The 27763-nt window shown below is 35.6% G+C and overlaps 1 protein-coding gene across 2 annotated transcripts in view; it reads right to left on the bottom strand.

Annotated features, from left to right (window-relative positions):
• Positions 1 to 27189, bottom strand: part of LOC131428310 (testisin) — a 49879-nt gene extending 22690 nt beyond the window's left edge. Inside the window, exon 1 of one of the 2 annotated variants that reach the window (XM_058592168.1) lies at positions 26835 to 27189. The gene's annotated coding sequence lies outside the window, so the exon portion shown is untranslated. Of the gene's footprint in view, positions 1 to 26365; positions 26672 to 26834 lie in introns of those variants that run through there. The other variant, XM_058592169.1, reaches the window with a different exon arrangement.
• Between the last annotated feature and the right edge of the window lie 574 nt (positions 27190 to 27763).

Raw genomic sequence — 27763 nt, 5'->3', positions numbered from 1 at the left:
GGTATTTCAAACATATATTTTTAAGCAATCATCACAATTATGGAACGTTCATAAGCCACGTAGCCAAAATCTGGTACTTTTAATCAATTCTGTGATTTTAATCAATCGAAGGAAACACGCGGACGGTTAACTAAGCTAAGCTAAACGTCTTGAAAATTTTTAAAAACAATCATGAGACTACGTAGACTTTAGTTACCCCCCCCCCCCTCCCTTCTCCCCTCGTAGACAATTAGACCCTTCAGCAACATCAATGCATTCAGATCAACAGAGTTACTATTACTATAGTTGCATTACTAGCATTATAAACGACAGTTACCTAAAAACCTGTTTTAATCCACCTAGTGGTGCAATGATGCCTTTCTCATGTACATATAATATTGTGGTATTTTATTCAAAAATTATCTCTTATTTATCTTTTTGAAACAAACCAAGAGATTGTTTGTGCATTAACTAGTATAACATACAGAATAAAACAATGCTTTGATTGCGTGAGTCATCCACATTTCCACAAACGAAAGAACCGACCACCAACTAACATGACACATACACTCTTCTAGTACGCACTCTAAATTACGATTTAAATGTTTGTTGTATCCGAAAATATTATAAGTGACAGTGTACAATATTGAACACAGTTTACCCTATAATTCCGGAACCGGAAGTCGGATCCGGATGAAATTCAGGAATTCCGTATGGGACCACGAGACCTTTCATTTAAATCTAAGTTTGTGGAAATCGGTCAAACCGTCACTGAGAAAAGTGAGTGAGATCTATTTTGGTATATATGTCCACTATTTCCGGTACTTCCGGAACCGGATACCGGGAACCAGGATAGCCGGAATCGGTTTGCTTAGTTGCCTACTGATAATGACTTTCGATTTGTGTGGTTTTGAGACCAGTTTAGAAAATTTTTTACGTTTTTTGGTTCGCCGGTTTAAGTGACGGTGTACAATATTGAACACACTTTACCCTATAATTCCGGAACCGGAAGTCCATCTGGATGAAATTCAGGAATTCCGTATGGGACCACGAGACCTTTCATTTGAATCCAAGTTTGTCAAAATCGGTTCAGCCATCTCCGAGAAAACCTAGTGAGATTATTTGACACATACACACACACAGACATTGCTCAGCTGGATGAACTGAGTCGAATGGTATATGACACTTGGCCCTCCGGGCCAATTTTCACTAGTCGGTTTTTCAAGTGATTGCATAACCTTTCTATATGAGAAAGGCAAAAATGAAAGATTCCTTGCAATAACCATTTTATTGTATTCAACTCGTTGTTATTTCAACACAAAACCCAATGTGGCATAAAATCGTGTTATTTGATATGGAATTTTTGCTCACGATATAATGCCACCGAGCCCACCGAGAATTTCTCACACTACCACAATATGAAACAGTAGGGTGCAAGCAATACAGACAATGCTGGAAAGTTGATGTAAACTTCTTCAAGTTTCGTTTAGTTTGGCAAAAATTTTATAATTTTGAGTTGCATTTTCGGATTCTTCGTGAAATTTTGCAACCAACACTATTTTTCAGTAGTTAGACCCCTTTCTCTTCCATGAGTTCAACCAAAAAACAGCTATATTATATGAATAAAAGTGATGAACTGATACAAAAAAACCTAAATAGTTATAAGATCATGTACAAAATAAAAATACATTTATTGTAATTCATAATACCAAATCGCTTGATAAAAACAATGCTTAGATTAACTAATGAATGCCATCATACTAATATGATATTCGAACTGTATTAGGTTTAAAGTACTATATATTGTGGATAAAACGAAATAAACGTATTTATGAAAATAATAACTATTTTTCAGTTCATACGTCATCCCCGTGGAAAAGAACAGTAATTGTTTATACATTTCAAAAACCAATTATGGCTCGTCAAAGCAAAATTCTAAGAATACTTCGTTGTAATAAATTTAATTGCGAAAATTTAAGTGTTTTTGGTTTTTCGAAAATCGGTCTAGTTTTTGAATAATTGATCAAAAACGCGACGTAGAACATCAAAATGGCGGTCACGAAATTGTCTCTTTTGCTAATAACACTGATCCAAAGAAGTAATAAATCCCGTAGCTTAAAACAAATGTGCTATAAACGTTCATCAAACCATCAATTTGCGATTAGTTGAACTGTAATCCAATGAGCACACTTACATGCTAGGTTAAGGTTATATCTTACTTTAGCTCTAGTTATATAAATTTTGATGAGCTGCAAAGCATACATAAAACCAAAGATAAAACTAAAATCTTTCAATGTTTATTGGCCAAGCAATAACTTTAAAAACGATTTGAGAATAATTCAATTGCTTGCTGCGAGTAGCACTGATTGCAGCTTTCGTCGAACACGTAGTAATTGATCAATCAATCACAAAACCCTAATGAATTATAATTGAAACTTGAAGGAATTCTAATTGTTACCTGGGAATCAATCATATGAGAAAGGCATCACTACACCACTACGTGGATTGATACAGGTTTTATACGCTTTTATTTATCCAAGTTCAAACCCCTAAAGCAAAACGGAGCCCGGCTTAACATTCACTATTCATTTAATAGAGTTGAGAAAGTTGTACTATAATAGTTTTTGAGAAAGTTGTGGAAAATTTTGCACTGCATTATTCTGTGCAAAATGTTGCGTATTGAACGACGAACTTTTGATGCGGAACACATCTTTATATTATATATAAGGGTGCACATCAAAAACTCAAGGAAAAATACATGTAGAATTGTGGTCAGGTTTTAAACACTTACAGCTTAATCTATTTTGTATCAATTATTGATATTATTTCATCGTTTGATTGGAAATATTTTAAAGTTTCGATTTGAATTTATCAGGCCACATATTTTCAATTATAAATGATTGAAATTTTGATTAGTAGCGAGTAGTGTCCTTTTTGTCTGCAAAAAATCTCCGGCATACCGGATTTCCCTACCATAGACGACGGTTTTGAAGGAGTAAGCGATATATCAAAGGGTAAGTATCGCTCTGATTGGTCAATCGATGCAAAAGCGAAGCTGTTGGAAGCACGCGAATCTATAAATAGAAGCGAAATTATAGCTAACGTCTCAGTCCTACGCGTAGCTAGGGATGTCGGAAATTTCGAATTACTCGATTATTCAATAATCGAGTATAATTTTGAAATTAATCGATTGAAATTCATTCGATTATCTGGGTTATTAATCGATTACTCGATTATTCATTCGATTATTACTATGGGATTTTTTTAATTATTCGATTAGCTCAATAATCGAATATTAGTTTTAAGCTACTCGATTAAATATTACTCGATTATCAGGGTTATTAATCGATTACTCGATTAATCGATCGATATTACGACATGCCTACGCGTAGCATGCTAGAGGTAGGTTGTTACTAGACAGCAAGACGAAAAGTGCCATAAAACGATTTGAAGCTTTAATTGGTATGCTCTGATCTTGTGTCATGCAAGTTCGGATGAAATTCCATGTTATGTCGTTTCGCCTGAGAAATTGATAACTACCCTAGGGTAAATTTTGAGTGCTTCAGATTAATTTCTAAACTTAACGCTATAGAAATAAATGCTTGCATACAAAACTTTAATACAAGCTTGGCGAAGAATAAATCTCGATGAACATTAGAAAAGGTCCCAAGTGCAAATGACAGATTCTCTTTGTTTACTCACTCTTTCACTTATAACGGCTTGTTCTTGTATTTTCCAACAATTTCTGAACTACAGATCGAAAGTCGATGGGTTTAGTCGTTATTCTATGTAAAAGGTTGGATAGAGGAATTACCGATAGGGCCTTAATAACCGAAAGAGAAAGTAAACAAAGAGGAACTCTCAAAAGTGTGACGATTGATTGAACTGTTTGATTGTAAATCATTAGAAATTTTGGTTGCCTTGTTTCACATCAATGGCTCTACAACGCCATGGGGCTGATCCTTGTAGTTTTTGCAGCAGTTGTGAATAAATCTTACTTGTTTCGGATGTGCAATCCGTGTAAAAATATCATGGAAAAAGCTCGTTTTCGTAATGCTTTGACATCGGTAAAAGCGACAAATCAACAAACTATCGACAATCTGAAAGATTCTATTCGCAAAGACATATTAGAGGACCTAAAATTTGAAGACAAATCGAATCCTAATTTAATGTATCTCAAATCATCGCTGATTGTTAACACGACTTTGTGAAGAAACGTTCAACCACTTCGAATCTGTTAACGTACGAGTATACAAGAAGCTTGGTTTCTGGCATCGAGAAGCGCCAACAAATTGATGCGAATAATATCAATTTTTCAAAAGTACTTGATAAAGTGCTTCATAATTTCCACCGAAAACTACTGCGACTTGGCTTTTCTCCATGGCATTGATAACACTCGTCGAAATACAAACCGGTGTTCCTCAAGGAAGTCACTTGGGACCGCTAATTATTCGTGTTGTTTATCAACTACTTCTGCACTCGCATAATATCTGGAAAATTACTTTATGCCGATGATTTAAAAATCTTCCGCTCCATTACTTCAAGTCGATTTTGCAGTGTTTGAAGAAGACATTATTAATATAGAGCACTGGTGTTCGAATGATGGTATACAGATTAATACAAGTAAATGTAAAATTTGCGTTGTTTCGAATACACCTTTCAAGGCCTAGTCGTTGAAAGAATGAAATCGATACAAGATTTAGGTGTATTATTAAATGGAAAATTCACCTTTTCAGATCATATATCCGCAACATCGGCAAGGGTAAATTCGAAACAACGATTTCTACGAAGATTTCATTTTTGACATGTTAATGAATAACAGTGACTTATTTATTACAGAAATTTACGTGTTTCCTCCTCCTTCCTTTAAGGAATCGTCCTGATAGCTAGACATCGTACTGTACATGGATAAAATAACCTGCTGTGCGAGATTTAACGAAACTGGTCATTTTTTGATTTTCATTACACGAAATCTACTTATACATAAGTTAGCTATAAAACATTTTTAATCAATTTGGCAATACTTATGTTATAATCGGTACATGTCGAAGATTTAAGTAAATAAATCTTTTTAATCTTCCTCTCTTTGAGGGAGGGACACTCTCTTTTTTTTCTTCTCTCCAGTAAATTAGGCGGAGGCGATGGTTTACCATCCTCGCCCTAGTCCATTGATTTGTCGTCGCTTCGTCGTGTTTCTTGTAATATTTCCTTTCCCAGGCGTTGGGTTGGTGGTTAGATGGAGTGGACGTATCTTGTTGTACATTGGATGCAGGTGATTGTTTAGTTGTATAAAGTTTTGTACCCGAGTAGAAGGTACCATTGTGAACATGTTTTTGACAACATTGGCATGTGGCCAGATGGTGGTCGTAGGAGACAAACGGTTTTCATGGAATTCTCGAGCCCTGTCCACAATGTCACTTACGAAGGCAAGGCTACTTTAATCCGTTATTCCTTTTCAATTGAAATAATCTCTCCATACTGCGTCGTATCTTACTTTATTCGTCTTATTGAGTTGTACAAAACGCACCCATTTTGAATCGACTTATATAAGAATAACTTTCTGTTTAAAATTTGAGACTAAATTGTGTCATTAATTTTCCAGGCTGCGTCACGGTACGGTTGAAGATCGGTTGATGGACGGATAAATATTCGACTATGTTTATTTTGTTGTATTCAAATTCAGAGATGTCTGAATAATTTTTTTGTTGTTTAAAATTCACTTTTTCTTCGCTACCAGATTTAATTATCCTTTTGTTCGTTTTGTAACCGCGGCTTTTCATCATTTAATTACCAAGGTAGTCATGGCACGAGACGCCAGTCAGCGTTTACTCAAGTAGAAAGTTCCTCGCCCCCATCATCGTATTATTTTAATCTCCTTTTACCGCCACTAGTTTCACCGGATGACTGATGACTTGCAACGAACTACAAGTCAGTAGCGGAGAGAGAAAAAAGAAGAAGGCAAAATTAACATCTGCAACATAAGACAACCAGCGTCATAAAGTAGCATAACATGACTGTTAATTAATCCGCTTAATTGTAAACTTTTCCGGCTCTGCACGTGGGTCTGTACCGGGACTTTGGTCCATTACACGCGGGATATGGCAAGCGAAACGGTCGGAACGTAAGGTAGTTGGCCTGCAGTGTGCTCACGCAACGGCCTTGCTGAAGGTCATTTATGAACCGCCCTCCACCGCCCAGATTGTTGGATCCGGGGCCTGCCGAGTGCGGTCTTGGAGGGAGGCCTTCGATTACCTTCGATGGTGCGCAGTGCTGTTTGTGTTGACTGTGGCTATATTTGCTTATATCGAATAATCATTATTCCCATTTCTTTTTCATTTTCACATTATGATTTTTTTCTTGGCGTCATCATTATTGTTATTATCTTTGCCATCTCCTCATTTCTTAATTGTGGACATGAGAAGGCGATCCGAAACGTTCGCTGGATTATGTTATATATACTGGTGTGCTCAATTAAGAGTAGCAAGTAGCCTTCCGGCTAGTTTGGTCTCACAGGTGGTGATGACCAACATAACAAAGGAGGAATTGAAACTTAATGCTGTTTTGTGGAGCGGTGGAGCTGATGGGGTTGGAAATTTTGCACATTATCTAGTGTAGAGTTATTGCTGAACCGGCTTCGGAGCCACCAGAAGAAGGAAAATGTGCTCGATTCCAGGCCGACGGAGCTGAAAATCGTCAAGCAGTTTGTGTACAGCGTAAAGTAAATGCAACCGGATTAAGGGGGCCATTCGAGTAACTGTTTTGAGATAATCGATTGTTTTGATTGTGGGTTGAAAAATCATAACCAATCTTTCTATTTTCGATATTTATTCAAATGTCTTGATAAATATATTTCCTTGTTTAGGCGTTTTTGAATTTCAAGGATTCATACATCGAGATAGCACTTCTGCCATATATCAAACAACCGATTGATTCATGCGGTATTGGATTTTTCGTATTCCAAAAAACGGCAAATATTTTTTTCGGAATTCTTCGCGGTCTTTCATGGGGATACAGCTGTACTTTTCAGCTGACAGAAGTAGTCTACAGCTTTGCGCAAATGCACTAACACACTTTTATTTAGGTCAACAATGTGGTTCAACTGTAAATTGCATTGCTACTATTGCAAATATTCCGATAGAAAACATGATCCGTTACACAAATGAGCTAAAACCAAAAACAAAAACACATCACCATCCAAGTAGAAACATAATAGGAATGCAAAATAAAACGGACAGATTATGTGAAAGCCGGAAATCAACCTTTTTCTCCGGCTTAGTTCTGGAACAGTGGACCGAATCGCGGTTGTAAATCCATTCAGCGCATGCTCAGCGAAGCGTAAACATTTATATAGTTATAAATTCAGCATCACTCTGCATCAGATCTGGTTGTTGGTGATAGGTTTTCGGCCAGAAGAATGAAACCACCGGGCAGAGGTTTTCACTGTCCGGTGGCGTACTGCGTCTTCCGCGATTCGTTGGGCAGTAAAATGTTTGTGCCTCTTTTCATTTGTATTTTTCCTTTTCTCATGCAAACAAGATTAAAAAAAAAGGTGTTCCATTATTTGCAAATAACACATCAATGGAAGCTTTCTTGCTATTAATTTCGTTGGTAAAGAGCTCCGAGTTTGGAGCAGCTTGTTGACCAGATGCGCTGCAACATCAGGATTGCTCTTCCTCAGTTCAGTTATATGGATGGTAAATAAATGATGTTTCTCCGACAAAGCAGGTGTTGCTGTAGGTCAGACTGCAGGTCAGAGTTGCTTCTATTGAAGTGTTATTTTTTCGGGTGATCACATCACGTATTTTTGATGTGGAACATCTAGAGTTTAGATTTAGATTATTTGATATAAGTTATGAATCTACCTTTTTCTATTTCATTCTCTTGGTATCTTCATGCATATTTGAAAGTTTTCGTGCATCACGAGACTTTTTGTGACTATGATTACTTGATACATCGACCGAAAAAGAGGTTCGGAAAAAGTGCAATTCCCGAAATGTGTCATAAGACTTCAAGTACTCTGATTTGGATGAACATTTGTCAATCAAAACAATGGCAAAACTACATTAATAGAACTTCGAATTGCTCCCACATCCACCGTGGTCGCCAGCGACTGAAAAAAAATGCTAGCCGGTAGGAAATATCGCACTAATGAAGAATTTATCGCTGAAACTGAGGCCTAGTTTGAGGCAAAAGATAAATCGTTCTACAAAAGTGGTATTGAAATGTTAGAGCGGCGTTGGAATAATAGCGTTGCTCTTGATGGAGATTCTGTTGATAAATTAAGTTAATTTTAAACTCTCGGAAATCGGAATCGGATAAAATTCATCCATTTTTTATGGAACCATATACACTTAAATTTTATTGTTGAATCTCGGCAATAAAACGCCGAGATTTGCACAGCTGCAGTAATTGTCTCAGCAAAAAGTATAATTACTGAGAATCTCGACAATTCTAAAATTGTAATTTGTCAGTAAATATTTTACTATCAACTCAGCAAAAGAGCCGAGATATAAAATACGAATTACCGAGTCATCAGTAATTGAGCGTAAAAAGGATTATGCTTTACTATTGTATGAAATAGTGACACGAAAGTTAGGGTCGATGGAGGAATGTTTATTAACCTTCATTTTAATTTGTAATACTGAAATATAAAACTCATATCAACTGCAAACTCAAAAACAGTACAACTGAAACCATTTGATTTCGCAACTCCTCTGTAAACGAATACATAAAATGTGGATTCTTAGATTTTTATTTCACTTGTTCGGTATGCCGCTGAATTTCATTCGTTAATCTTTCCGACAAATATTGAAAGGTTTTGTCTTACACAATTTGTTTTTTATCCCGTTCCAAGAGGAATGACGTCATGACGTTGCGGTGGAAAACCGACAAGTGACATTAGATGACAAATATCTAGCCAAATTTCGGTAAAAGCTATTTCAGTTTAGGGAAATCTCAGAAAACACATTTGCAGATTACGGTACATTTATTATTTACTAACAAGCTCAGCAAATTATTGCGCCAAATTCGGCAGTAAAATGATCTTTACCGAGCAGAAGCGTTTAGAAAACTGAACAATCAGTTAAAAAATTTGATGCCTATCTAACTCGGCAATTTATTATGCCGAGCTCGAGAATCGCTTTTAAGTGTGTAGGTCTTTTAACTTGAATTTATACATATGAAATTTGTTTCGGCCTACTTTGAGAAATCGATAGAGCTTCTCTATTTCTGATACTTTCGGAATTCGAAAACCGATTTATTCGATAGTCGTCAAAATTCATCTAAGAGATTGTAATCCATTTCATTTGATTTATAGTTTTTGAAAATCAGTGTAACCATCATAAAAAATCGTAGTGCTTCGCAAATAAAATTTTCAGGTACCTTCCGGGATCGAAAACCGAATACCGGTAAAACTGAAATAAGCTTATTTGGTCATCGACTAACAAAATCTGCAAACTCGATAAACCCGATTAATTTGAGTGAAATTGATATTTTTACACTAATCCCTCTGTATTTCCTGAACCGGAAGTCGGTTTAAAAAGGTGAGAGGGTAATATCAGAGATATAACTGGATGACATGAATACGAATAAAATTGCCATGCATTTTCCACACATCCGAAAATCGAAACTAGTTGATTGATTGTGCGAATTTTGCTAATGCGTCTTTTGCATAATTGTAACAATACAATTATATGGCAGAATACATAAGCAAAAAACTAAGGGGATGTGTGTGGAACAAGACCGATTAAATAAAAAAATGCATGTTCAAATTCATTCATAAATTGAAAAATCCACAACAAATTGGTTTTAGCCATATAGGATTCCTAAGTTTATGTTAGGAATTAATGTGATATTAACGTCTATAATTTACTTGTCAAACCTGTCTCGAAAATACAAATTGTACAGCGATTAGAATTTTTTTTAAATTTTTTTATGACTTTTGATCAGTTTTGATACGAGAAGCCTTCTGATTACTTAAATAAGTGTTGTTACGTCTCACTTTCCGCACTTTATCTTCACATCCTTGCTCTTCCTTGAGTACTACGGCTCTACAGTTTTCATATACTTTCTTCTCTCACGATCTCTAGTTAGTTTGATATTGTTATAAAAACCTTTTTTAATCCACATAATGGTGTAACGATGCCTTTCTCATATGACTCATAACATCAAAAATATTACTGTGGAATTCGCTAGAACAATAGAAATAGGAAAGATTGTTCGGACCTAATCTAACAAACTCTACAAATCCTGTTTACCCTGCAGTTCCGGAACCGTAAGTAGTATCCACAACAAATTTAGGGGGGGGGGAGGTGTGGGGTTGGGTGTGCGAAGGAGGCACTCGTTCCGGACGCAACGTTTTAAGGGGGTGGCAAATCAATCCTTGGGACCGTTTTTTTTTCGCTCGCCCAAGCCGTCTTTCCGGTGAAGGAATCTCTTATTTTGATATTTTGCCCCGGGCGCCAAATTTTTTCGGTACGCTACTGCCTAGACTTACTATCTCATGCTCTATTTCGATTAAACCAGTTAGACGAAATCTAACAAACGAAGCAAACCTGCGTTTTTGTTACTTCTGCATATGTAAGTCAAACTAAACAGCATGAATTGAATGACATTCGTTTATTCTTTCTGTCGCACTTATCATAGACTAGCTAAAAGTTTTATCAACCGCAGCTCCGTCTTTTACCAATATCACACACAAACAGCAGATATACGTGACCGTTTCGATTTCTTCATAGCGTGGATGAAATAGAACAAAGCTCGCATCGTTCGTTTTGAGTTTTCTTCTTCTTTCGGTGTTGTACATATTGTCAATATATATATATATATATATATATATATATATATATATATATATATATATATATATATATATATATATATATATATATATATATATATATATATATATATATATATATATATATATATATATATATATATATATATATATATATATAGCGATTTGAATACTTTAACACTCATCGCCCTGTAACTGCGGAACCGGAAGTCGGATCCGGGTGAAATTTCACAGTAGCTTTAAAAACAATATGAGCTTCAATTTAAATCAAGATTTGTGGAAATCGGCTCAAGCATCGCAGAGAAATCGAAGTGAGTTCAATTTTTGGAGTTTTTCTTTATCACTTTCGGTGATTCCGGAACAAGAAAAGGGGGGACCATTAGTGCCGAATTAGGTTTTTATGCCCACAAACTAACAAGCCTGTTTTTGACCATCGTTCGTGAAAAAATACTAATGAAATTGGTAATTTTCTACAAATTACGCTTTAGTTTGGGAACCGGAATTTGGATCCGTATAAAATGTTCCAGAAATTTTTAGAAAACTTCAAGACCTTTCATTTAAATTTTAGCTTGTGAAAACCGGTTGAGCCGTTGTAAAGAAAATTGAGTGCACACTTTTTCTCTAATTTTCACATATTACCATGTAACTTCGGAACCGGAAGTCGGATCCAAATGAAATTCAATAGCAGCCTATGACAATATTAGACCTTTTATTTGAATCTAAGTTTGTGAAAATCGGTTCAGCTATCTCCGAGGAAAGTGAGTGCATATTTTTGTTACATACATACACACATACACACAACGACATTTGCTAAGTTCGTCGAGCTGAGTCGAATGGTATATGACATTTGGGTAGAAGGTCGGTTTTCATAGTGATTGCATAGCCTTTCTATATGAGAAAGGCAACACGAAAAATTTTAAACAATGTTCACAAACTGAATTTAAGAATACTTAAATATAAATTATTGATATCCACTTGTCAAGCGTAAACAAAAAGTGTCTACAATTTCTTCAAAAATTCATGTGAAACCGTAAAATATTATTCAATTATATACTGATATGATGTGCACACCACAAACTAGATATTTTTAGTGAAAAAAATTGTGATTCCAAATAAAAAAATTTGTTTGAATATTATTCAGCTCTTTTATTTAATAATACATAGTTGAAATCATCTAGAACAGGGGTGCCCAAACTATTTTGAGCAGCTGACCCCTTTACCATTGTTAATTGATACCTCAGACCCCCCATAAACAAACTGATTTAAAAATTTAAAGATTTCCGTGTGCTATGTTGCAACTTGTTCCATTGCCGAGGTTGTGTACATGTGCATTGAAGTGCACAAATGTGATACGTAATTGTTCAACACCGATGAAATTTATTAGAATAAGAAATTTTCCTATGAACCAAGAAGTTTGAACACGTTTGCAGAATTTCAAAAAAGGACTTGTATTGGTTGATAGGGTCGATCCTCAGATTTCGTCGACCCCTAAATTCAGTTTTCAATTATTTCGACCCCTCGATAACCATTTTCGACCATTATGGGAAACCTACATCTAGAAGAAGCTCTGTCATCACACCAAAAGTTTTGATCTGTAACAAATATCGGTGAGAAAATCAATCATAATATCATTTTGGTTATAAATTGATCCGACTTCCGGTTCCGTCTTAAACAACATGCACAAATATGATTCCCCTATATTAGTCAATAAAAATGATGATTTATAAGTATGCATAGTAAGTCTGTAAGTTAGTAAATCTGTTTTACTATCGAGCGAAACATGTCGTAAGCCCTATGTGTCGGTTTTATGCAGTACGCTTTGTTCGATGATTCGTTCAATTTATGCGGTTGAGGTTTTACGCGTCATTTTTTTGGGACTGAATTTCACCTAAATGCTTGTTCATACCAAATATGCTAGAATACTTAAATTCTGAGTTATTTCTGGTAATCTCGTACTACTATAAATTTTATTATAAATTGCTGACTATATTTCCGATTGTATGGGGAAAAAATTATTAAACGCCTAATACAACAAGAGATATTCGCGATTACGTTCTACCCATTCTTGTACAGGGTAAATTTTGAAAAGACGCTCCATAGTAAAGAAAGTCGACAAAACAAGAAGTTTTCATTGGATATTAAGATCTTTCATTTGAATCTTTGGGGACGGTTCAGCCATCTACGAGCAAAGTGAGTAAAATTGTTTCTCGCACATGCATTCGCTGAACTCGACGAACTGATTCGAATGAACTTATGTTCTTCCAGTAATTTTTGCTGTAAGCAGTTTAAATAAATATAATTATGAAATTGTTTTGAATTCGAAAATACTGCCGTCTTTCTAATACACAGGTCATATTCGAACGATTATGCTGCTAAAAAACAAACCGTGCTAAAATCAAAACGTTATGAAAACCTGTTTTAATCCACCTAGTGGTGTAATGATGCCTTTTTCATATCAACTCTCTATCATATGTAATACTGTGGTATTCTTCAAAATAATTTTCTTCGATTCTTAAAAGGATAACCGAAATCGGTTTGTTTGATCGTCTACTGATAAAAACTATTAATTGGAGAAGATTTGAGGTCGATTTAGAAAACTTTTTACGGTTTTTCGCCCTTTTCAGTGATGGTATAAAATTTTTAACCTACTGGTTGTTGAACAATGTAAATCTATTTCTAACCACCTAGTGAGAATTGTTTAAAATTAAGATAGTTCTGAGCCTACTCTGTTAGTACAACTTTGTCTGCTATCGTTCACCGGCGAACCAAAATAATAGCGAACTGCAGTGCAGTGAACACCCACATAAATGAGCATGGTTTGCAGCAAACGAGAACCAGCTTGACATATTTGGTATACTCGCATACAGCACACCGACCAGGGGTGGCATTATGTATCTCGATTCGATTAAAATTTTATCGAATCGACCATGTTTCGTATTATGGTTTGTTTATGTATGCGTATGGGTACGCCAGTCGAAATCTAGTACCACATTGATAAGATCTCGATCAAGAAGTCGAACGCGATACGTAATGCCACAATTTAGTCGAATCGACTTCAAAAATATTCGTTTCGAGAAACTCAATTCGAGATGCGATTGGTTAAGCGAATTTCAATCATCCGCTCCGCATGAAGGCACAACCGACTAAGCTGGAAAGTTTCCGTTTTGTGCGAAAGTTCGGACGACATCATTATGGAATGCTGTGATTGACTAGTGAATGCATATGTTAATTCAAACCGATTTTTCATTGGTGTACTGTTGAAATACCAAAACGACGTTTCAGCAAGTGTTTCAGATTAATTTTTCAGAATCGATTTTTTATTCAATTGTTCATTAAATCGATTGATTGTTAAATTATATCAATCCATCAATAAATGGCTAAGTTATAAGCATTCAAAATTATCACAGAAAAAGGTTACGCAACTAGGATTGTTTTTTTTTAAATAACACCCGGCCCAGTATAGTGAAGCGTAAGGCATTTTTAATACTAAAAGACAACATACAGCTGCTCCAACTGTGGGAAAATTACAAAGTCCTTAGTGTATACTACGCTGGGCTAGTTGAGTTTTGATAACCATTAGTCACCGTTGATAATGAGCCCTAGAGGAAATTTGCAGATTACTAAATGATTGGCACTCGCCCTAAGTCCTGGGGAATAAAGTACGCCTCGTTATACCACGACGTCAGCCCGAGGCAGCACTGACAAAGCCCAACAACGATTGGTTCATCGCTTAAGAGTAACAACGAGGAATTTAGATCAAGCAATTTTCATCACAAATTGTTCAACAATTTTCTAGGCCACCAGCAGCACGAGTAGCTGGGAGCATTTTGCTATGTAAATGATATGGTCATAGTCCGTTTTCTACAATGTTAGTTGTACGTGGTCAGTTCACTCTGTCGATGTTAATCGTCCCATCATTATAGATTGCTGAGCTCAGTTGCTCAAAGTGATTCGGTTATTGATACATTGATAATTGCGATAAATCGTATCAAAACAAAATCGAGACTTTTTTCAATAATTCGATAGAATTCTGTGCAAACATACCCAAGTAATGTTCTGGAGATGGAATATAATTAAAGTTATCGAAAAATCTGTATTAAAACAATTGTTTAATTTAAGCATTTTCTATCTACCAATTCGATAGAATCAAAATTCCTAACAGAATGATATTTTCTGTCAAATAAAGTACAGAGCAGTTATTTGAAGAACGTCTCAAAGAAAAATGTCGACTCATCTCAATTCAAAAATTTTCCAAGTCCCAGAGAGTCGATTGCATGCAGCACAAATTTTACTACATCCTAGTATTTCTAAGCTTCTCACTAATTGTATTAACAATACAAAGTCTCGTTTACAACAAATTTCGCTGCTAGGAAATGGTAGATCATTTTCAGAAATAAGCAGCAGAAAAGGTGGAAAAAGTTTCAATTTCTTCAGTTCTTGATGAAACTCTGAACAGTATTGAGTATGGAAAACCTACGGTTTTTCACGGATAGAGAGACCGGTTTGACTCAAGCAAAATTTAAAAAGATATCAATCCTTTTCTTGGATGCACTTTTTCAAATCAATGCAACTCGAACCCTGTTACTAGAATAGAAATTATGCCCCAGAAGAAAGTTGTAGGGAAATCAAAGGACTATCTAGAAAGATTAAACACTGATATGAACCGAGAATATAACTTCGAAAAAAGCATCTATGATGTTTTTCATAATAAATTTATTTTACACTAGCTATTAAAACCAACTTTTGGCCGAACTGAAAAAAATTTTGCGAAAGAGATTTGCAATCATTTACAAACCTTCAAGTTCATATTGAAAAAGTACCCTATGAAACACCAAAAAAAAAATGATTCCATAAATTATAAGTGGTGCTCCGGTATTTAGAAACGAAATTCAAAACACTCCAGTTTTCGTTGATTCGTGGCTTTTTTCATAAAATCGTTTTAATTCGAAAACTATAAACTTCGCAGAAATGGAGCCCAGGAAGAAGTTGCGGGAAATTAAATGGACCCTCTAGAAACAATACACCCTATAGAACTTATTTTTAAGAATCGATTTTAAGAAAATTAATTGGAAGAATAAAAGTTTTTCACAACATTATGATTTTAAACTAGTTACAAAAATTATTATTTGACGTAAACTTGATTTTTTTTGTTTCAATTATAGAGGTTTTAACTTTAAGGTCATTCACCTCTTCGGTCCAGAAAAACTTTTTGATACTATGTGAGGAGTTGGGAATCGATCCCAGGCGGGCTGCGTGAAAGTAAGCTTGAAGTTCTGCCTTCGAATTGTTTTAGTTGTAGCTTCTTATTTCCAAAAATAAGGCGGGAGGGTTATATCAGAGACATAACTGGATGATGTGAATACGAATAAAACTCACATGCTTTTTTAACACATCCGAATATCGATAATTGCACGTACTAGTTGATTAATTGTGTGAATTTAGTAAACCTTCAATATTTCACTTGCATAATTGTAACACACAGCAAAAAATTACGGTGTTCAGTAAGGGATAACACCGATTAAATCGAAAATGCAATGTGTAATTTCATTCATAAATAAAAAATATACTTTCGATTCTAAGAACTATGAAATATAAATTATTAGCATCAGTTCGCTTTCACGTCTCATCCAAGTCAGTCGATATAAAAAACCGCTTACGTTCGGGACGGAAGAATCCAAGTACAGTATTATGTAGTGAACAATAGAATGACCTCGAAATGAGTGAAACAAACGAACAAAAGCTACTGCCGACACGAAAGAATACAATTGTTGTTGACTTCAGGTAGTGCAAAATTCGACCTTCGATACGAGAACTTGAAGGTCTAAACGATGAAAAAATCATCATTTTTGCGAATTTCTTCCAGAATTATCGTTCAACAAAATAAATTCAAATGTTCTGCATGATAAAAAGCATCATTCGAATAACATTTTGTATTTTTTTCGTGGAAAAATATTGAGAAATAAGTCGGTGAAGAGGTATTTTCGAGAACGCTTCTTAAAAAGTGAAGAAGAAGTAGTGAACAAATGAACGCAGCATAGTTAGAGAAGAAATTTTTCTAGACCCCAACATTTCTGTTTGATTTTTTTTAATTTTTGGTGGTTATTCAAAGTGAAAACTGCGATTTTTCACGAAAAAAATGGCCTTTTTGTATCTGTTAAACCCAACCAAAGTAACAAACAACGGAACGCAAAACGTTGGGGTCTGGTTTTTTATATGTAGAAAGTGTGTGCAAAATTTGAAAAAAAATGGTGATGTAGCTTTTGAATGACGATGGACACGGACTTTCAAAACCTGCTTTCGAGGAAAATGCGTTTAAAGGTTTGTCTATAAAATCAATGGAAACAATTTATTTCTCCAGGGAGCCCGTAGGGTCTAACATTTTCAAACAATCATATTTTTTTCTTTTATAATTTATTAAAATGAAACATTTCAAGAATGTTTTGTCAAGTTTTGAATTCAATCGAAGTAGAAATCTCTTGCTTCTTCATAGAATGAGCTAGATAAAGGTCCACAACTTCCAGAGTTTCGTTCCAATAGGCTTGAAAATTTCACAGAGAATTCTTGAAATGTTTTATTATAAGAAAATATAAAGAAAATAATAAATGATTTTTCAAAAGTGTTAGTCCTTAGTTAGCCCCTCAAGTTTCATTTTTTGAATAAAAAATTTTAATTTTTTTTAGTGTACAGTTTTTCAGAATGCCTAACTGATTTGCTACAACTTCTTCTCGACCACTATTGTCTTCACAAGTAACGGGTTTTGAGTTACAAAGATTTTTGACTTGCGAAAGTATATTCATTTTCTTGTGATGTTAGACTTGGGTCGAATTGGTCCCTCCGACCTTACGAAATAAATGGTTGCTATCAGTTTTTGCAATGACTGAGTGGAAACATATATTGGAGAAGCCAAATGAATGATAAACTCACAGAAAAGATGATTTTTTCGAAAAAAAGATACGCTCAGAGACAGGACTCAAACCTACGATCTGATGCATTTCGTGCATACGCGCTACCATTTCGCCACTCTAAGCCTAGTGCTCTAGCACACGACTAGGAATGGTAAAGTGTACATCGAACATGGTCTAAATCCTAGCCGCCTCACGACCGGTATCCTATATCCAAACATCTTCTCTGTTCGTTGGACAACAAACATTAGTCTTCTCGCTCTATACCTATTACTCCACACAAGCATTAGAATCAAAATGGTTGCTATGTTCAGGATGCATTCTAATCGTAGTTTGGGAAATCTAGTGACTTGCTACACACTTCTAAAAATGCTCTGTATTACATTGAATAAATATCAAAATTAGTAATTGTGTTGTTGATGGAATGTTTCAACATTTTCTAGTAATTTATTTAGTAAATAAAGGAGAATTTATATTATAGGGTCAGAAATAGTAAAAATCTCCCAAAAAAAAATTTTTTTTTTAATTCACTTATAGGTGGTATGATGCCTTTCTCATATAACTCATGTTTTCATTAATATTACTACAGGATCTTTTCTTTGAATCGTGAATAACAACAAAAAACTTTGTTCAAGAATACACTAGCATAACCACGACCGTTTGTCGCTTCAGAGAGAATCCCCACAGCAGCGTGCTAACCTTTGATTCTTAGACAGGTCATCGAGAGAAATTCGTTCTCGCACTGGTGTCGATTCTATGTTAAATGAGCCATGCCGGGTTTTTGTTGCTGCGATGATATCCGTCCTTCTTTGAGTTGCTAGAGAGCGGTCTTTGATACGATAAAAGCCATCCTTCCCAAAATCAATGAATTTGGTCATCAACTAACCATACCTGCAAACCTGAAAGATTACAGCTCTATTTGAAATTATTTGGTTCGATTTTTCTGCGTCATGTATAAAAACACGCTTCTGAAAATGAAAATTTTATTCGTATCCGCCTGTAATTCCGGAACCGAAAGTCGTATTTGGATGAAATTTGGTTGTATTATATAGGATTGTATGCACCTTTCATTTGACCATCTTGCACATTTTACCCCGTAGCGGAACCGAAAGTCAGATCCAGATTCAATAGGAACTCATGGGATAATAAGACCTTTATTTTGAATCTGAGTTGAAGGAATTCTGTTGAGCGGTCTCTAAAAATACCAGGGGCACTTTTTCTTCAATAGGAACTTATGGGACCAAATGATTTTTTATTTGAATCTAAGTTTGAGAAAATCGAGTGCACATTTTTGTTACATACACACATACACACACACTCATGCAGACATTTTTCGTACTCGACGAACTGCGTCGAATAATATATGACACTTGACCCTCCGGGCCTCAGATCAAAAGTCGGTGTTCACAGTGATTTCATAGACTATGAGAAAAGCAATAAAGATGTTTTTAAATTTTTGTACAAATATTGATAATTTTTTTCTATTTCTATCATTGAAATGATTTGCAAAAAGAAGCTTTGGAAAAAAAATTATCCTAAAGTTAATGTATAATGAAATTTTCTGTTACTTTTTAACCAAACCATGCCATGTTTTTCTAATGAACATTGACACATATCCCAGAAAATACAACTTATTGTAAAATAACTATGAAAAACATATAAATAAACAGTTGTTCTGAGCCACACGACACGCGTGAAAGCGCCGCGCTGCGAGTCATTGTATTTGTCGCAAGTTCTAAAATAATTGCAGTTCTGTGAATTTTTAACGGATTAACCGGATTTTTCCTGATTTTTCAAAGGCCAGTAAAGCTACCTTTCATTAAACATTATAGTCGGTAAGAGTACAGAATAATTCCCAAACGTATTTGCAGTTCACTCGAAATTCGAACCTGAAGCGATTTTCGACAGTTGACTTATCTACAAACCAACTATCATGAGTTGGCTGAGATTCGTCAGTTTGTTCCACACCATTAAAGTTACTCAGATGATTTCCCTTTTTCATGTGTTTTCCCATATCTCGCTACCTTGTTTGCTTGCTTGCAGTGAACAGTAAAACCATTGTTACGATAACTGATTCAGCATTTTATTGTGTTATGTTAGCTTTCCTGCCGATCGGTGTATGCAGTAAATAATAACACTTTTGTTTTCCATTTGAATCATTTGTTCACTACGAAATTGTTGTTTTAATCGTTTGAAGTCTTTGCGTGTAATCACGACGTGTTGGGAAAATATTTTTGCCGGTTCGAGTTTTTCTGAGCAGTTTTTATTTTTGATAATGCTGACACGAAAAGAATGTCGAATTTTCTGGCAACCTAGAATTGCATCGATTCAAGGCATCTGTCTTTTTCAAGGCTACCTGAATCACAAACAGTCTTTTCCGAGACTAATAATTAGTCAGTCTATTTTAAGGCTAGCTATCAAAAGAATTTTTCTTCGAGCTAATCGGTTTTTCTTAATACCACCACAAAATTAGTCTTTATCAAGACTTATCCAAACTAGGAGTCTATTTGAAGACTAATTTAGCCTGGTTATTTTTTTGATAAATGCCTGTGTCCAACCGGAAAAACAACAGACGAATCGGTCACTTGGATTACAAGCTATCCTATCATTTCGATAGAAAGTAAATCAATCATTTCGTTAGTGACCATCAGCATTATTAGTGTTCATTTGGGCATAATACCCAAGTAGCAATCCGCAACTAGTTCTAATGCGACTAAGTCCAAACTATGTTGCAACAAGAGCACGAATATGTTTTTTATGTTATACTGGTTAAAACAAGGTGACAGCAATGTTTCTTCATACCATAACCAGTTACGAAATAGTTATTTAGGTTTCAAATCACCACATCTTTTTGTCATATTGAATAAATTATAAATTATAAGCTATCGTAACTTAATCCAAACATATCTTCAATCACAACTTTATTTCTAGCTACTAGTTGAAAATAAGTTTATTTGACTCCAATATTGGCAACCCGTAACTAGTTCTGATACCACTTAGCCCAACTATGTTGCAACAAGAACACGAACATGTTTTTTATGTTATGCTGGTTAAAACAAGGTGACGGCAGTGTTTCTTTATAGCATAAACATTGAACTAGCTATCATTTGTAAGTTATCGTTACTTGATTCTAACATATCTTTAATCACAGTTTTAGCTACTAGTTGAAAAAAGGTTGCGAAACCATTATAAATACGTAAGCGTATATGTAAATCGTTACTATGTGAATTGATGTAGTAATAACTTAGATATTACGAGATTAAAACATATAATTTCTTCATTGATTCAGATAGTTATCGGTAGGTTTTCCCAACGTTATGATAACGAAAATGCAAACAAAACAACCTTTGTTGGCTTGAATATGGCGAACACAATATGGAGTCTCAAGAAGTGTATGAAACATAAATAAAACCAGGATATTACTTTTTTCAAAACTACTTTTTGCCAAAAATAGTAAAAGGCAGAAAAGTCATTTTTGTTCTATGCACTGTCATAAACACGAAGAAAATAATATAGGGATTGAACATCGATTGTGATAATATTATAGTTCTCATGATATATGAATTTAAAATGATGAGAAATCACTCTACTTGGAATAATTTTGAGCATTCTGAACATAGGGTTATTTTGTTGTTTATTTTTTATATCATTACAAACAGATTTCGATTGAAGGCGCATAAAAAACAGTTAAGTACAATTGAATTCCGCTCGACAGTTTTAAAATCGTTGTGAAATTTGTACCTTGTATTAAGTTTGTGATTTAAAGTACTGTTCTGCTTTTTTATTGTTGATAGAAAAGTATTCTGGATTCATTCAATGTTTATAATGTCGATGGTGACTAAGTTTCAACTAGTTTACTTGGAAACAAGTTATTTTCATGTTATGAAAAGATAAGTTTTTTCAGTATGGCATCACAACGTAACGACAACTTATTTTTAGCTGACTTAACAACTAGTAGAAACTGCGCTTTTTGAGTCATGCAAGTGGTTAGATGTTAGTAACAATCACTCAAATATCTGGTTGCAAACTAGTCATAAACAAGCTAGCGTAACAAAAATTGTTACTTGGGTAGCCTAGTTCGTCTGGTATGGAAAGTGTGCAACCCCCATCCTCGGCTAAGGAAGACCATGAAAGGGTAAAAACTGATTAGCAAAAAGTTGCTTCAACATTATTTGCTACCTTGGATATGCATTACATAGCCTACCAAGGCTCACTTTTAAACAAGATTTTTTTGCAAATAACTACTTGATTATTTTACTGGTATAAAAAAACTCCTGCAAACACACAAATTTTAAGGAACATGATGAAGCAGTCTGAAATTTCTTACTTTCAAAACTGTTTCTGGACACAGCTATAATCAGTTGGTATCAATTCGATAAAATTGAAACGAGACAGGCTTTGGACGATGATGGAATATTGCACTCTTCTAAAATTTTCTCCGTTTTCCTTTTCCCGATTTGATGATATTTTGAATGTTGATGTCACGTTTACAAATTCGACAGAGCTAGATTCACAACTACAAGACAAATTGAGTTGATGAAAAATTAAACTTTAAGTTTAAGTTTAAAAAAATTTTCAGGAATTTTGAAATCATTCCCTAGGCCAATGAATCATTGTTAGAATAAATGGTATGACGATTCCAGTCGAAAATAAATTCAATATAGCTTTGGTTAGTAAACTGAGAAATCGCTTAATTATTACTGCGAGATTTTTTTTTTCATTCAGTAAAAAACATTCAAGCGTTTCGATTATACTGGTTCGTGAGTTAACGGCTGCTACCGAGAAAATTCTAAGCTGCGGGTAGTTAAATTGCTGGTGCCAATCGCAAAGGCAATATTCGGGGCGTTTCCCGACTGGAAAGCTAGCAACGAAGGCCATCCCGTTCATACGCACAGAGGTGTAGAGACACAGCGGTACCGCGAATTTTCAAAAAATTATAGAACCAATAATTTATAACAATAATAAACACAATTTTGCACATCTACATCACCAATACTTAGTTTTAATCTCAATTTTCCCTTTGTTTAACTGTGAGTCCCAAATAAATTCCTTGTGATCCAATTCTGCACGCAAAAACTTATCGAGTCTTTCCTCGACCAATTGAGTCTCTCTTTATTTCTCCGGCTGGGCAATGATATGTAAGGCTTCGTTGTGTCTTATTTTATTTCTACCGTGTAGGACTGTGAAGATTTTAATTTTTTGCGTAATTTTGGTTTATTTTATATTGAAATCTCAAGCAAACTGTAAACATAATAAATCGATTGCTAAAGGTTTTTTTTTCAGTTTGGTTGGCAGTAAAAAGAACAATATATTCAAAATAGTTATTCTAAAAAAAAGTTTGGGAGCCGCTGCTCTAGAGCCCTATTGACCCATTTTGTCGTGATTACGATTTACTTTACTATGGGGCGCCTTTTCAAAATGTGCCCTCTGAGAGATTGATAAGTTTTGGATCGTGAACATATCTTGTTGTATCTAACGTATTAACATATTTTTTGATACATGTCATCGGAAATATGATCATCAATTTTTAATAAAATTTGTAGTTGTATGGCATAATCACTAATAATTCAAATTAAACGTTTCCTGAAATGATTGGTATCAACGAGTATCAAAGAAGGGAAACTCATGATGCCTTCCTCGTACCTGGGTATATTTCATTTATTCTAAATTGCGCAGTTGACTGAACAGAAAGTAACGCAAGTGCATCATTCCGGTTGGTTTAGGTTCAGAGTGTAGTTCCACTATCAAGAATTCATTGCAGTATTGAAGCAATTGCGGGATGTTCGCTGAGCCAGTTTCTCTTAAAAGAAGATCGATTACGTCATCCTTCTGCTGGTCGTTTGCATTGAAGAAAAATACAACGATGGCAAATATTATGCAAAATCAGGCCTTTCTAATGGCTCCAAATGTTATCTAAAGAACTATAAATTAAAATTGCTTCTTTGCGAATCGCTGATAAAAATCATCAGTTTAGTGCAAATCTAGTATAATTTGATTAATTTTAAGTACTTTTCGCGAGTGCGAATAAAGCCAGCACTTGAATGGTTCGCGATCGCGAAAAAGGCTCCAAACAGTATTTAATATCGTAGATAATTCCACAATATGGACCTTCTGAAATGAATCCCGTGCAGCATTTTCTTTCTAGTTTCTTTCACTGAAATATGCAAATGCGAAATGAAACAATCGACATTAAAATTCTATATGTTGCTATTTTTGTGGCCGTTGGAAGTGCCCATTTGTGAAAAAGTTACAAACAAAATCAGGTAAAAAAGAAACTTTTAACCAGAATTGGTTCAGTATGGGGACAATTGGCACTGTAAGCAGTTCTGCTGCGAAGCGTTCGCAGAGTCATTGGAGCAAAATTCAACGAAAAGAGGACAACGGTGGGGATAATTTGGAAAAATTAGCCCGTCTAATGGCTCCAAATGTTATCTAAAAAACTATAAAGATTGCTTCTTTGCAAGTCGCTGATATAAATGAGCAGTTTAGTGCAATTCTAGAATAATGTGATTAGTTTTGTGTACTTTTCGAAGTGCGAATAAAGTTAAAATTCGATTGCTTCGCGTTCGAGGGAAATGCTCCTCCGAACAGTGTCTAATATCGTAGAAAATTTCACAGTTTACTCCTTCTGAAAATTAATCACGTGCAGCTTTTTGATAGTTTCTTACATTGAAATATGCAAATGCGGTATGAAACAATCGACATTAAAATTCTATATGTTGTTATTTTCGTGGTCGTAGGGAGCGCCCATTTGTGACAAAATTACAAACAAAATCACGTAAAAAGAAAACTTTTAACCAAAATTTCATCAGTATGGACACAATTGGCACTGCGAGCAGTTCTGATGCGGAACGTTCGCTGAGCCAACAAGAGCGATTGCATCATCCATACAACAACAAAAAGTGGACAACGATGAGGAACATTTTGAAAAATCAGCCCTTCTAATGGCTCCAAATCTTAGGAAAAAAAATTGCATCTTTTTAAATCGGAGATAAATTCAACACTTTAGTACAGTTCTAGAATAATTTGATTAGCATTGTGTGAAATCCGCACCAAACGAGTGCGAAGAAAGCCAGTATATGACTGCATCGCGTTCGAAAAAAATGTACCGAACAGTGTTAAATATCGTAGGGAACTCCACAATTTGGCCCTTCTGAATTCCAGGAATGAGTCCCGCAATTTGAAAGTTTGTTTACTGAAATATGCACATCCGAAATGATATAATCGTCATCAAACTTTTATATGTTGCTATTTTTTATTCTCATTTATTCTGCGTTATTCAATTGTGTTGTAGAAAATATTTGTCGTTAAAAAAGTCAATCTTTGGTATTAGAGTTTGCTTCATTTAGAATTAGAACAAACCTTTGCTCATATTGTGGCGCTCCTGGTGGACGGATTAGGAGGTTCTTGGCGCCCACGTGTCGAAAATTTTGTCTAGCTAAACAGCTGAAATTGCCCAGAGTGGAACTGTCGACCGGAAACTGCGTGGTAAGATTTTGAAGACGATTAAGAGGAATCCTAATCTGTCGGACCGTGATTTAGCCAGAAAATTCGGTGCTGCCCATAGTACCGTGAGAAGAACTCGATTCCGGGAAGGAATCAAGTCGTATCGAGCTAGCAAACAGCCAAATCGGACCATAAAACAGAATAGTGTGGTCAAAATTCGCGCTCGGAAACTATATGACCAGGTGCGGACCAAGATCGACAGGTGACGATGAAACCTATGTCAAGGCTGACTTCGGGCAAATCCCAGATAAAAAATTTTACTTGGCAACGGCTCGGGGGGACGTTCCAGTTAAATTTAAATTTATGATTTGGCAGGGCATTTGCAGCTGTGCCTAAAAAACGAAAGTTTTCGTTACAAATAAGACAATGACATCGGAACTATACAAAAAAGAGTGTCTCCAAAAACGAATTTTGCCGTTCATTCGATTCCACGACCATCCCGTAATGTTTTGGCGCCGCCTAATCAGCCATGTTACAGGAAAAATTTGAGAATTCCTGCGAAATCGTGACGAATAATTTTATCCGTATTTTTTCTTAAAAGTATGAAGAAAACGCTACATTTGTATAAAAAATGATCTTGAATTCAATAATTATTAACTGAAATACAGGCAATTGTCTTTGTTCCAATTCTATCTGAAGCAAGATTTAACGCACCGTTACAATTCTGAGAGCGAAGCAGTAAAATTTGTGAAATTCCCACAATCAACTAATACGAACGATTATAATTTTTATTCGGATTTACGTCTTCCAGTAATGTCTGTGACATTACTCATCCGCCTTTTTGTTGAGGAGTTTGATGCGTAAAGCGCTAATCTTGCACGCCAGTTGTGGTAGGTTCGAACCCCGACCTGGGAAGATTCTTGTTTTGCTGGTGAATTAACAAATCCCCCTGGAGGAATGTAATATCGAGGCTTTGCTTTTAAGAGTGACTAACTGCAAAGTGTAGCTGAAATTGAACAACTCGTCTGCATTGAAACTACAAATATATCGAAAGTTACTTAATCGACGATGACAATTCGGTCAATTAAAGAATTCAGACTATTCGGAAGCCAACTAAACTATCGAATCGAACGCCGTTGAAGCTAACAACAATGGCGATATCCTCTTCATACCCAAAGTTCGTTTTCTTTGGATACATTGTTTAAATAACGATGCGTTGTTTTTAAAGTGTGTTAATTACCCTGCTGATATTTTACAAGAAAGTATTCCAGCAACGCTTTCTCGGCACTTTATGCTTTGTTTATGCTCACTAAACTCGTTCAATTCCATCAACAAAGATTGTTGTTATACGTTTCCTTCGTACCACAGATTATTTCACTTCAGCAGCGGCGCATTTTTCGAGACAAAATTCACTTCAATTAAAATTTTCGCATCGGTGACTGATCACCAGCCGAACATGCGCAGTTTTCCTGCAACGAGACCTTAATTTGAATATCAACGTTCGCGACTCGGCGATGAAAGCGGCTGTCTCCAGTAGAGTGTATTTTTTTTCTTTCTTCGATGCGAGGAAAGCAAAGCGGATTAACCATTTCACTGTCAGAGTACGGGTACTTTCTAGTTTGTTCGAAATGAAAAAAAACATAACACTTCTGAACTGATACGTATCTGAAACCAGGGGGACAAATCACAATCTACACACATACACACACCTGGTAACAACTGGATGGCTCCGAAATTACACCACTGGGCCTCCCGGTGGAGCGCACAGAGCCTGTGGCAAGCGATGAGCCGTTCCGGCCCTAAGGCAACGGCCACAACCAAAGCATACACGTTAGGAACTGGGATGATACCGAACTCAGAAATTAACCAGCGAACAGCGCTGATGATGACCGGCTGCGTCGGGCGCCAAAAATTGCGTGTCTCGATCCGTCACCGTGCCTACCGAGCGTGCGCACCTTGGCGTTGTAGGCGAACGGCAAACGATTTGTATGCGAGCCGTTTGGTAGAAGTGGCACGCGTGTGACTCAAACGGGTTTGAAGAAATAGCGACGAACCGGTCCGGTCGGGGCGTAAAACGAGACTGTGTTGCAGCCACGAGCACCTAAACACGGAACCCGCAGCGATCGATGCTCTGGAAAAAAGAAGTTAGACATTTCACGGGGGCAAAAAGAGAGTGGATTGAAAGAGCGAGTCAGCTTGCAGGGTGATATGTAGCTAATGTTATTTCAAGTAAAGGATGGGAGGTCATATTCAAACAGATAAAACAGCAAACGAACAGAACGAACGAACAGAACAAAGTAAACAAAACGAACGAACATTTTATTTTTTTAAATAACTATTTATTGGAATATGAGTTTAAATTAAATTATTAAGATTTAAATTGGGTGTTCAGCCACAAGTGGTGACTTTTCAGCCCTATTATATATATGATTTGGTAGTTACCATGAGGACATCATTTGCTTCCGCAATTCTGAGATTTTTGTGTAGGGAAAATTCTAAACCTACTTGTATTGTGTAATGGGGAAAAGGAACTTATATACTAACTTACTAACTAATACAGAGAGCGAATCGATTCATTTGAAAGAAAACGATCGAACATCATTTCTTCTTTGTCTTCTATTTAGTCACCGTAACTTCG

The sequence above is a fragment of the Malaya genurostris genome, chromosome 2, assembly GCF_030247185.1.
Source record: "Malaya genurostris strain Urasoe2022 chromosome 2, Malgen_1.1, whole genome shotgun sequence".
In the NCBI taxonomy this organism is placed as follows: Eukaryota; Metazoa; Arthropoda; class Insecta; order Diptera; family Culicidae; genus Malaya; species Malaya genurostris.
Note: the sequence above shows the minus strand (reverse complement) of the source record. Positions and strands in the feature narration are given on the sequence as shown.